Raw genomic sequence first — 9192 nt, 5'->3', positions numbered from 1 at the left:
TCATCTATTGATGGATCAGTAACTGCTTCCATACAACACTATTCCTGTTCCTGAGATTAGAACCGTGATCACAATTAAATACCTAAAAGAATGTAGATCATATGGTGTAGAGTCTATAATGGGGACAGTATATTTAGGCACTTTTTGCCCCTGTTAAACTGAAGATTAAAGTGGTCAGGGCTGATTTGGCCTTATAAATCACTGTGGCATGAAAATGCATTCAGGCCAAGACCCAGGGATGGACAGATGCAGCATTTGGTGCCCTACTGCATTCCCTTCTCGTTTGCAGTCATTGCTTGTTCCTCTTTGCTCTATTTCCTATCAAAACCTATCTTCAGAGGTCATGCTCTCTCAGTCATTTTCTCCCATATTGTGAATTTAAATCAGTGTGTTACCTCTCCCAGGGAACTTTACATATGAAGCCTTTTAAAAACTATTAATCACAGAATGAATGTCTTTTCCCTGGAAAAGAAATTTCAAGAGGGTGTAATCAATGAGTGGGGCATTCTAACTCTTTGCACCTGAAATTGCATCACATATCTGCTCTCTGGGAGAATTCTACCTATGGCTTATGGCTCCAGCTGGGATGTGATCTGCTAGCTGACCCCACTTAAATTTTTTAGTAACACTAGAAATTCTTATGAATCCTAGTTAATGGCTAAATTGTTTGGAAATGTTATTACTGTTCATGCTTCTTAGCAATTAATTCTGAACAATCTTTTAGTTTCAAGGAGAGAAGATTGATTACGAGATCTTCCTTATTAACACATTCAGAGCTGTTTGTCTTATAGGAGTTAGTCATCAACGGTCCTGAGAGTCATTATAAGGAAGATGTAAGAGTAGCAGCAAAAAATGCATCTGCTTGGGTAACAAAATATGATAAAAAGGCTTGTTCCCTTTTCCTTAAAAGTTGTATTTGGGTATAAAGGATGAATGGATATTTTCACTTTTTATTAGTTTAGCAGTGCATAAAAGCTTTTCTAATACGAATTGATTTCGTCTTTGAGAACACAAATTTTGTTTGTATAGTCTCAGAATCCAAATTCACAGCTACTTCAACCAGATGAAGCTCGTACACTTTCATACAGATTTTATTTGGTGATTTTGGAATCCAATTTTGACTATCTTTGTCACTTGTATATCACATGAGCTCCTGATTTTGGAAAAGTGTTGCAGTGTATCAAGCACGGTTTATCAGAGTCCTCTTACATTATATCAAGATAAATTTTCCTAAGAGAGTAAGCTTTACCTCGCAGCCATGCAATTTATATAAACAAACCAGTTTTAAACTACAATTGAAATTTGTCAGTTATTTCTTTAAATTGTTACTTACCAACAGGATTGACAGTTTTCTTGCCCGTGCTTTGGTACCTGGCAATGCTTTTACTTTCAGCAGGGCTGACTGCATAATTTGTAGGGCTCAGTGCAAAATGAAAATACAGGGCCCTTTGTTCAACATGTGGGAAAAAATATTGTTAAATGTACTAAACATACAGCTTTTTCTTTTCTTCTGCAATCTCTCTCTCTTTACTTGTCATTGTGGTTTTTTACGTGCTATTTGTTATCATTCCAAGTAAATAACAGTTAAAATTTTAAATGATTAGCATGAATTTTATCATTCATCTTTATATTGTACAGTCTGTTTTAAATGTAAATATAAGAACATTTTACTCATAGGCAGAATCACTGAAATTACATAATTTATATTTCATAGCTCGTGCCTACCTGTGTATTTCATTCTTACCTGAACAGTGGAAACACTGCAAATCTAACTCAACTGTTTTTATTCCACTTCTTGATGCACATAGTTTCTACCAACATTTTCTACCTTTGGCTTACTGATGAATAAGGAAGAACTGAAAGGAAAAGGAACTGTGGGTTGCCCTATTTTTCCCTGTCCTTCTGTGTCATCATTTTCAGCATAAGTGGTTGGTTAATACAGGGAAATAATATGAGGTTTTTTTGTTTTGTTTTGTTTTTTAAAAAGGATGTTATAAGACTCCTTGGTTGTTCCTGTGTCTTAAAACGCCATTGCTTTTGTGTTGCCTTTGAAGCAAGTTCTGGTTGAAATGGAAAGCACAGACTTTTGGAGCTGTCGCCGCTCCTGCTTACACAATTGTAGGCATAACACCATTATCTTCTTCTTGCTTTGAGTCTCTCTGAACTTCCACACATTGTAGGCCCACTGGAATCCTGTGCTCTTGGTGCCTGGGAAACATTATATGCAGATGAGCTGCCAGAAGCAGCCGGGCACATTTTGTGCTTATCTCCTCTGCTCACCTGCAGGCTCCATCGTCCCAACAGGCTTCACTTACTAAACAAAGCTTAAAGATAAAATTATTAAGAATTTGAAAACTGCTATAGCAGAACATTTTACTAAGCACGGGGCCCTTCTAAACCTGAGTCCCGGGGTTAATACTTCAGGTCTTAGGCCCATGAAGCTAGCCCTGAATGTCAGAGTGAACAATATCAAAGATAATTTGTTGCCAAAATGTCATCCAGAAGGGCATCTACCATAATTTATTCATGTCTTGATTTTCTGTTCACATCATCTATGCACATCTTGTTCCTTTACCCCAAAACAAAAGCATGCCTTATTCTAAAAGTGAAGTTGAGGCTCAGAATCCTCAATCCAGGTAAGGTTCTTATGCCTTTGATTGACACCTTTCCTTTCCCATACCCAACCAAACTATGATAATCCCTCCACTCTATTCTTGTTTTTGGGGGGGCCACAAAGGCACAATACTAACTCAATATAGATCCAGGTATATTAAAAAAAGGGAGTGAGAGCATTCACCTAGTACTGACAAAGAGCCAAGTGATATAAAACTTTAATACAGTTCAACAGTTATCTGTGGCGAAGGTGATGAGTCGATTCTCCTGAATCCTACCTCTTCTTTATATCCCTGAATGCCACCACCTTATTTCAGCCCCCAAGATCCCACCTGATCTCTGGGGTCTCCAGCCTTACACTATTCTAGTACAATCTTCACTCTGATTCTGAAGTGATTCTTGTAGTACCTATATCAAATCCAGGTGAATCCTGCCTAAAATATTTTCCTGGCTCTCTCATACCTTCATGATAGTCAAAATGCTTCATAGTCTGGCTCTGCCACTTCTCCAACCTCTTAGACACCCTATAACCTCCAGATAACTTGAAATTATTCAAATACTTTTATTTCTCTATTTGTGTGTGTGTGTGCCCATTGCCTGGAAAACTCTTCCCCATTTTCTTTGCCTGCCCCTCCCTTACTTATCTTTTAGTAATTGTCTTAGGAATTTATTCATTCATTTAGTTAACTGTACATTTATTTACTGAAGAAATGTTTGTTGAGTGTTTGTGCTATCCTGGGTGCTGTGCTTGAGTTTGGGGATACAGTGATGGACTGAACATAGTGTATGCACTAGAGAAAGCAGAAAATTTTAACTAACAAAAGTTTAAGTTGACATTTGAAGGCATGTTAAGGACAGAAGTAGTAGAAAATTTAGGTGAAAGAATGATATGTTTAAAATCAGAACTTCAAAGTGGTGAGTGCTCTTTGTGCCTTTCGGTGCCCAGGGAAGACATTAATCCAAATAAACTGTTCCTCCTTGTACCTTACCTGCATGCTCACTGTGTCCTTCTCTTCTCTTATAATCCTATGAAAAGAAGAGTCTGTACCCTTTGCCTCTACTTCCTTACCTCCCAGAAACCTACAAATAATCACTCCTAGCTCAAACTCCACTTCCAACTAATGAATAGGTTCTGATGATCTTAATTCCTAACTATTTCTCAAATCTGTTTCCTCTTCTCTACCCCTCTGCTACTTTCCTAGTGCAAACATTCTAGCATTATCCTATCTTTTCTTGCTTGTTGCAACAGCAGCCAAAACAGTTTACTAATTTACAGACTTTCCTTTCTTCAGATGTATTCCCCCAACTGTTTTAATACACTAAAAACATGTTATACGAAGAATCATTTGGTTCCTGCTACCTTTCCTGCTGTATCTTTCCACTTCTGTCTTACTCTGTAAGATATAACAGCACCAAATTATTTGTGGTTCATGCAAAAACTTTCAACTTTTTTTCTTTATACCTCTTTCCTTATATTCATGACATTTCCTCTTTTCAGAACACTAAACCTGCTTCTACATCCCCAAGCCTTCTCTTCCCCATTCTCTTGTACTCTGCCCCAATCCCCACTTCTTTGGTGAACTTTTATTCCACCCTTTTATGCTCAGCTTATGCGCCACCTCCTCTGGAAGCCTCTCAGCAACAAGTAACTTCTCTTCTTCTGACGGGGTTAGATGTTTTTGTTTCCACTGCATGTTCTGCATACTTCTTTCCTTAATATTTACCTCTACTTTTAGTATTATTTGTATACCTCTGCCCTGCACTAGACTTAGGGGAGCTCCTTGAGGGTAAGAGCAACATCATATTCACCTGAGAATCCCCAGAGCCTGCTCAGCACCCACATACAGAACTCTACCTGTTCAGACTTCTGCATCTGCTTTGTCACTATCAGCACAGCACCCTCTTCCCAATTCATTTGGAAACTTTCCCTTCCCCACATTAACTGCCTCCTGCCCTCAAAGCCCTCCCCATTGATACTGATGCTTTTGTTGCTGGGCTGCCTCCTACCCATTGATACCTTCCCTCAAATTTGCTGCAGGTCTCCACATAGCTTCTGTCCCCAGAGGAGCAGATTACAGCATCCTCTGCTCCCTCCCTCCCTCCTGACAAACTCTACTGTAATCACTTTAGATTCAGACTTCTTAGAGCTCAGACTTCTGGGATCATTTTGGGTATGAAGTTGATCTCCAGTGAGATATGGGAACTGTGAAGAACCATTTCTTCCCTTATGTGATATTTTCTCATTGTTAAATAGATGACTTCTCATTTTCATTTTCCGTCTTATCCTTTCTGAACTCTAGAAAATTTAGTGTTCATATCATACAACTGAAAGGACTGCTTTTGTGGTGTAACTATCTCACGTCTCCATCTTAGCATTCCAAAGAGAGATAATTTTTATGTATTGTTTACTGAGTGCTCTCAGATACCTTTCCTTACTGAATCTTCCAAAAAAAAAAAATTACTATCTCCTTTTATTGCTGAAGACATGGAACTCCAAAGAATTCATACATCAAGTAAGTATCAAAGAGGTTCTCCAATCCAGGTCTTCAGAGTAGGCCAGTGCTCTTTCCCCTATCGTTGTCAACTTATTTATAAGGTCCTTAGAGGGAGATATATACTTATTTTTGTAACTATTTATTTTTATGAGCCTATGCTCATTTAATTAACTCACAATTATTTTTAAAATATTTTAGATTTGTGCTCATTGTTTTATAAACTTTGTAGGTTTTATTTTAATAAATTTATAATTTATACTTACAATATGATTTTTAATTTAAAAGTTTTGAATGTTTTTAAACAAAAAATAAACATACCTATTTACACTTATTTAATCAATATTTGAATAATCTATTTTCACCTTTTGTAACTTTTATAGTTTATACTCATAATTTTTATTTAAGCATTTTATAAATTTTTATATTGCTTACAAATAAATACTTTCATATAAAAATTCTAATACACTTAACACAGAGCTGAGTTCCAATATTCAGAGAATAAGTTATTGACTGATAATAGAGAAGATCTACTTTTTAAATTATAATAGAGATTCATAGATATCTGTTAATTCACTCTGAAGAAGGCACCAGGGAAGAATAACAAAACAACATTTTTCATTAAAATGAAAAATAATAGTGCATTTTATGTGTAAGTTTCTTTGCTGAGCCAAACTTCAATTTAGTATTCCAAAAAAAGCCTGTATCATAGGTATCAGTCTGTTTTACATTTGGAGAAACTGAGGCTTAGTGAGGTTCAATAACTTACTCAAGGTCTCAATACTAGTAAGTTATGGACTCAGACTTTGATCTTGTACCTCACTGACTCCCTGATCATTGCTTCACTATGACACAAGCTGAAGAAATTATAGGATGGTGACATAGTCAGCAATTACTCATTGCAACCAGGGACATACTGGATACAGACACTTCAAACCAATGAAGCCCATAAAAGGGACATTGTTTTCCTTTGGTTGGTCAACTGACCCTGAGTTATTTAACCTCTGTGGCCTTTATTGTCTTCATCTGTAAATAAGAGGTTAATTATTGCATCTCCCTCATAGGTTTGCTGTAAAAAAAGTTGCTACGTTTGTGTTTGTATGTAGATATATATGTTTGTGTACATATACCAGTCCAATCCTTTTGGAAAGCAACCATTGAATAGTAAATAACAAGAGCCAAGAAAATGTCCATATCTTTGGCCCAGGAATCCTACTCCTAGAAATACATTCTAAAGAAATACTTGAAAAAAACAAAATAAAGCATATTTGAATAGGTATCAATTACAGGTAAAAATAGAGAGAATAGAAATGTCTATCGAGATATCAAATACAGTATGCTGTATCCTGTCGATGGGGTGTTATATAGTCTTAAATATTATAAATTCATAGACTAAGTAACAACACAGAAAATATGTGAAATGTAATGCTAAGTGGAAAATGTTTAAGAGTGTGATTCAAAGTGCATTCTAGCTAAAGGTACCTGCTTTTGGATCAAGGCTGGGAGGAAACTCAGAGACACTCTATAGTGAAAGGAATGTGCCTCCTTCGTTTAGAAGCCCCATTAATGTTGAAATATTTCGACAGTGCTTGTTTTAATGTTCCTTGTAATGGTAGCCTTTTGGTAGGTACAGATGGTACTGAAGATGCATAAAACATAGTGAAAGAAGGAAAAAGCACAAGGGACATTTTAGAAATCAGCATGTAAAACAGCCAGGATAAGGAAATTTAAATGCAAAAATTTAGCCGGGCACTTAAGGGAAATGGGTACTGAGGGAGGTCTGAAGTCGCAGAAGCAGGTCAGGCTCTAACAGGATCCTGCCTAGAGAACTTAAAACCGGAATGCTTGTGAGTATGTTCTCCCTCTGCTCACAAGTTTTGAGGGGAGGGCATTTTCATGTCCTGGTGTAGGTCTGTGATAATAGCCCAAGAGGAAGGAGGAAAATTTAGCAGTATACACAGCTTACTGAACTTCACTAAAAATGTTCTTGAGTGTGGAAAAAGGGAGGAAGTCTGGTAAGGCCTGAGTGAGTCAACATTTAATAGCCCTCCACCCAGTTCTCCTCCCTTCCAAGGCCACTTCACCTCTGCATCTGTGTGCTTGACCCTTCCAAGGAAGGAACTCCAGCTGGGTTAGGTAGGGACAGGCCCAAGTCCCTGTTGCTTGGCCTTAAGAAGGAGGTTAGGGGCCCAGAGAGGGGAAGGGTTAGGACAATGATGATTATCTACATCTCATCCTTTTTCAGGAACTTTCTCCTTCCTTTGTTCCCACTGAGTTTTTGAAATGCCAATTAACTGGACATCCTAGGTCCCAGAAACTGCTCCTGGCTTTTGAGCAGTGTGAGGAGCAACTAAAGTACTTTGCTCACAGTTCTTTAGATACTCTGCAGGTACAAGTTAACATTATTTTCACTCCAGATAAATAGTAGGGACAGGTGAGTATAGGAATGGCAATCTTTAAGGTAGAATCTGCTTCAGATTTCAAAACAAAGTATGTTGTTCCTAGCCTCAAGGCATGGGGAGAAGACCATTTATGAGCATCAGTGTGTAGAGACTAAGTCACGATTTCTTGGGAAGGATGCATTTTTTCCTTCAGAGTTATTAGAATTAAGTCCAAGCTGCCTGGTGATGCAGCCTTAGACACCACCTGGACCAAGCCTGCTGCTCAAGCAACCAGCTGAGCCTGCCAGATATCCTTCTCTTTAAAAACATAGGATGTTTCTGTCCTTTTGCACCAGGATAAACACTGAAGGTTGTAGTCACAGTTTGGGCCTTAACCACTTCTCTGGTCTCCTTTTAGGGGTCCAGTCTTAGAAAAGTAACACCAGGTACCTTTCATATGGGTCCTACTTCATTCCTTTGCTAAGACCTCTGATTAGTTTAATAGCTTCTCAGGAGTGCTCTGATGTTATTATGGGAAGAAGATAAGGGGCAGTAATTGCTCTCATTTTGCAGAGATCTGGGAGGACGGCTGATACGCTTAAGGCTTCAAGAACATTCCTCTAATTCTTGGCTACTCCACTTTTTCCAAGTCCATTCTTTGTGTCCTTCCCCCACATTCAGCAAATGGTGAACTAGTGTAAAACATCACTAACACACCAAGCACCAACCACTAAGCCACCCAAACAACAACAAACCCTGTGGGGAAAGCCTGAAATGGGGAAGGGAGACGGGGAGAAGGAAATGCCTATCTCTACCTGTCACTACCCTGTGTTTTGTGTATGAGCCCATTCTTTCAGAAATTCCCTCTCATGTGTGACCAGAAACTTAACATACTTTCCCAACAAATGTATAAATCCGTGCTTTATATCCCAACAAACGTTAAGAAATCCATTTTGCAACTGCTATGCAAATGTATCAAGGGAATCTTTGGTCTAAAGAAAATCAGGCTGCACAAGGCCCTAAGAAAACTAGTTTCACGTTGCCATGGCAACCAGAATAGCCTCAGAGTGGAGGACAGAGTCCTTCATCTACTGCTGCTGCAGACTGACTTCCTCGAAACAGAATCATGTTGCCTGATCATTAATACTGTACCTGTTATTTTCATTAAAAATAAAATAAAGAAGTTGCAGTCTCAGGTTGATATATTTTGGCCTTTCCCCTGGTGCCGTTCAATGTCTTTTTATCTCTGGAAGGTGGGCATTGGTAATGGGATCCCCTGGAACTTTCATTCATGCATTCACTAATATGGTGAGAGCTGTGCCAGTGGGGTTTGATGGTAATTAAACTTTGATGGCTGTGACTTGACCTGTGAAATGAGTTGCTGGTCTCAGTTGAACTCCTCATGGACAGAAATCCACATGCCTTGGAATCCAACCATAAACTCTGTTTTCAGACCACAGGAAGAAGTTAAAGATTTGAATGGCTTCTCCTGAGAGTGAACTATAGGGCCTCTTCCCCAGGAATTATGCTTTGCCTCTCTGGGCCACAGATATTACCGCAATTAGTCTCAAAATACCTTGTGAGATGTGAGTAAATAACTCAAACCACATTTACAGGCAGGGCCACCCTAGAAGAGAGTACAAGTAATTTGCCTTGGGTTAGATAATTAGTAACAGCAGGGGTAGAGATTCCAGAGGGTCCTACTT

Source organism: Choloepus didactylus, chromosome 3 (genome assembly GCF_015220235.1).
Source record: "Choloepus didactylus isolate mChoDid1 chromosome 3, mChoDid1.pri, whole genome shotgun sequence".
Taxonomy (NCBI): domain Eukaryota; kingdom Metazoa; phylum Chordata; class Mammalia; order Pilosa; family Megalonychidae; genus Choloepus; species Choloepus didactylus.
This window is presented reverse-complemented; position numbering follows the sequence as displayed.